At 39.6% G+C, this 3,130-nt stretch overlaps 1 long non-coding RNA gene across 1 annotated transcript; it reads right to left on the reverse strand.

Moving 5' to 3' along the window:
* Positions 1-743: 743 nt before the first annotated feature.
* On the reverse strand, positions 744-1,871 carry LOC129136924 (uncharacterized). The gene is made up of 2 exons (XR_008538960.1): positions 1,673-1,871; positions 744-964 (listed from the first exon to the last, which is right to left on the reverse strand). It is a non-coding gene; the product is annotated as an uncharacterized LOC129136924 (long non-coding RNA).
* Between the last annotated feature and the right edge of the window lie 1,259 nt (positions 1,872-3,130).

The following is a 3,130-nucleotide window of genomic DNA, read 5'->3' on the forward strand; positions in this document are numbered from 1 at the left end:
GTTCACATGAAGTGAGTGCCATATCGTGATCACCCTACAGAAAGGCCCATGTAGCAAGGGGCTGAGGGAGACCCATAGCATTTGCAGAGGACCTGAGTGGGGGGATCCAGCCAAGCCATGCCTGCATTTCTGATCCTATAGAAATACAAGTGTATTATAGATAACACAAGTGTTGTTTCCAGTTGCTCAGTTTTGGAATAATTTGTTATGCAGCAATAGATAGTGATTACAACACACTACTTTGTTATGATTTGGGTTTCTGGAATCCTCATCAATCAACAAATACATCTTCAGCACCTACTTGGTGCTCAGTCCTATGAAAAGTGGAGCTATTCAGAGTATAAGCTTCCTGCCCTCAGGGAGCATTCGATCTGGTTAGAGAGTAAGATGTCAGAACTGGACTTTGTGTTCTTAACCACAGTCTAACTTTTGGTCAGCTGCTCTTCATCCAAGATGAAGAGGACTGTATTCATTTATTCTCTTCAGTTGAATGCTGCCTTCTCTAGTTCCCCATAGATTTTCCTGGCATGAGTCCCATCTTAGCTGTCCAGCTTGGAAACCTGTCCTGAAAGTGGGGAGCTGGGAGCCTTCCCAAAGCATACTTGGACTTCCTTGGTCCAGCACCCCAAAGCCACGTGTTGACTCAAAAGGAGCCATGAGCAAGGCCTGATATTACCACAAATAATCTGGTTTCTGAAAGTCGAAAATGAACCAGATGGCTTTTAAGGAAAACAGGACACACATCGGATTCCAATTATATTAAAATGATGACCCAATTTAGGAAAACACAAAGTGTAATAAAAAAATGTTTAAATAAACAAAATCTGCATATTTATGAAACTATAATATTCGCTGGGCTCCTCACTTTGGATAATGAATTTCTAAACTAGACTGATTGCATTCCAAACTTACACTGACTCCGGGCTTGGAGAAGTCTGCAGCACTGTTTGGAATTGCAGACTATCTGGAGAAAAAAAAAAAAAAAATATTTAGCATGTGTGTCGGCAGCCAATTCAGGAAAAGGAAAGGTCAGCTCTATACAAATGTGATCTATCCGATTCTGATGCAACCAAGAATAGTCAGCGCTCACCCTGCGTTATTGGCTGAACACTCTGACACCTCTCCCTGGCGGCAGTAGCTGTCACCCGCAAACCTCCACCGCCACTGGCAGACCCGGTGCTGGGCTGGGTTGGCAGGGAGAGCCTCGGATTTATCTATTTATTTTTCCAGATAAATTAAAAACTCAGGGGGCACTTAAAATAAATTAGCAACTGCTCCTGACGGTGTCTTTCTTGCGGTGTCACACATTTGAAATTTTGGCAAGGACTAAGTTGCCTCACCATCTTTTCCCACCAAGCGCAAACTGCTAACGGAACAGTGCGCTCGTGTGAACAGGCACGTCGCTGGAGCAGTTATTAATTCAGGAAAGGGTGAGCCACTGAGTGTCCAGGGTCACCAAAATGCTTGCAGGGTTACACCGTCTCTGGGGGACCCATGCGAGGCTTCATGAGGCCAGGGAAGAAGGCCAGTTTCTTCTTAATTGTACTGAAACGCTGAAACGGTTTTCAAATGGAATTTCATTTCACCTATCCCAGGGAGCTCATCTCTTTTAATTTTATGCATAGTATTTTAAGAGAATTACATTTTCTAGATAGGATGATGTATAGCTCACCTCTTTCCTTGTAGTGCATACAGTTATTTAATTGGCAACTATTTACTGAGCCTCCTGTGTACCCAGCACGTAGGTCACGGCAGTGGCCGAGGATCACGTAATCCCGGTCTTGATGGGGTGGCATCACCATCTGCAGTGTATGAGGATGACAGTGATCGCCACGCAGCATTGATGGAAGCTAAAATCAGCACCTAAGAACCAAAACGGCAGAGAGAAAGAGCCCGTTCCGAAACCGTTACGTAGAACTGACGAGGGGAATGTCCAACTTACCAGACCGTGGCCCAAATGCTCACTTCCTCCACAGGGAGCTTTCTTCCATGACCGAACCAGCACCCCCGCCCGTCTACTCCTTCACATGGGCACGATGGACCCAAGAGAAGGGCAATTTTCTGTTGCTATTATTTCAGTTAAATAGCTGCTTTGAGCCTTTATTTCTTATATTGATATCTCTTAAGCAAAAGTAAATGTTTCTTTTCTGATTCTATGAGAAAAAATAGTTACTAAGTCTGTATAATATTAAATGAGAAGAAGTTTTCACTCTCATGATGTAATATTCATTTATATCAATCTCCACCTCTCAATAAAATTTTCCACACTCATCATCAATGTGAACCAAGAATTAGAAAGATATAAATGTCAGAATCTTTTAAAGGCACTGTATTATACAACATTCATTCTATTATTATATTCTCGAATCATTCCTTCTAGGTGAGTAGCTTTTATTGAAAGGGTCTCTCTATATATTTTTTTAGTTAATAAATTTACTGTCAGAAAAGCCCTTCATTATGGGAACCTGCGTAATTTCCTACCTGGGATATAATATAAACCAGGAACTCCTTACTTTTAGGTAATTTTCTTGGAAGCTCCTAATTTTACTACAATATAGCATCTTCCAGAAGATTATTTTTGATATTTTTAAAGTGTATATTCCTCAAAGTTTTTTTTTCTTTTACTTTTCAATTGAGGTGTTTTTTTTTTTTTGTCGTGGTAGAGTTGAGGGGAGGTACTAATTGTCTCTTTGCCAGAGTTTAAGTGCAACATTTTTCATTGCAATTTAACAAATGTTCTTCTTAAAATAGACTGACAGTGGGTCAAACTGCTTCAGCTTCTCCTCAGTTAACCTAAATGCATTAGAGTTGAGGCTTTTTATACTCAGATCAATGTTGCTTCTTATTCTTCGACTTAATTTAGTGTAAGACTAATATGACTATCTCTCCATTTATTTCTCTCTCTCTCTTTGGTTTTAATAAAATTAGAATTAATTCAATATATGCAATTTCTAGATTTCTTTTTCTCAATCATAGAAATGCCAAATACAACAATATACTTTGATTTTTTTTTTGCCAGTGGTAAACTATTGTACAAAATAATTATATAAATACACAAGAACATCTGGTCTTTTGAACTGTAGTCACTGCTGAATTTAAACATTATACGTGTTTGACAAAATTAAAGGAG

The sequence above is a fragment of the Pan troglodytes genome, chromosome 15 (genome assembly GCF_028858775.2).
Source record: "Pan troglodytes isolate AG18354 chromosome 15, NHGRI_mPanTro3-v2.0_pri, whole genome shotgun sequence".
In the NCBI taxonomy this organism is placed as follows: domain Eukaryota; kingdom Metazoa; phylum Chordata; class Mammalia; order Primates; family Hominidae; genus Pan; species Pan troglodytes.